Source organism: Acanthisitta chloris, unplaced genomic scaffold (assembly GCF_000695815.1).
Source record: "Acanthisitta chloris isolate BGI_N310 unplaced genomic scaffold, ASM69581v1 scaffold12927, whole genome shotgun sequence".
Classification (NCBI taxonomy): domain Eukaryota; kingdom Metazoa; phylum Chordata; class Aves; order Passeriformes; family Acanthisittidae; genus Acanthisitta; species Acanthisitta chloris.
Window position 1 is genome coordinate 1 of NW_008680980.1, and position 251 is coordinate 251.

The 251-nt window shown below is 62.9% G+C and overlaps 1 pseudogene; it reads right to left on the reverse strand.

Annotated features, from left to right (window-relative positions):
- Positions 1–68: 68 nt before the first annotated feature.
- Positions 69–227, reverse strand: LOC103805286 (annotated as a pseudogene).
- Positions 228–251: the final 24 nt, after the last annotated feature.

Sequence of the window (251 nt, forward strand, 5' to 3'; positions counted from 1 at the left end):
GCTCCGGATCGCAAGCTGCATCCCCATGGTTATGAGCATCCCCTCTCTGCCCCTCGCTGGGGTTTTACCTGGGTCTGGGTGAGCCCCAGTTGTGCAGCCAGCTCGGCGCGTTCCGGCAGCGCCAGGTACTGGGTCTGCTGGAAGCGCTGGTTGAGCGCTTGGAGTTGGAGGCTGGAGTAGATGGTTCGTGGTTTGCGCAGTTTTTTGCCCTTCCCGCTGATACGCAGCTCCCCGTTGGACACGGCCAGGGG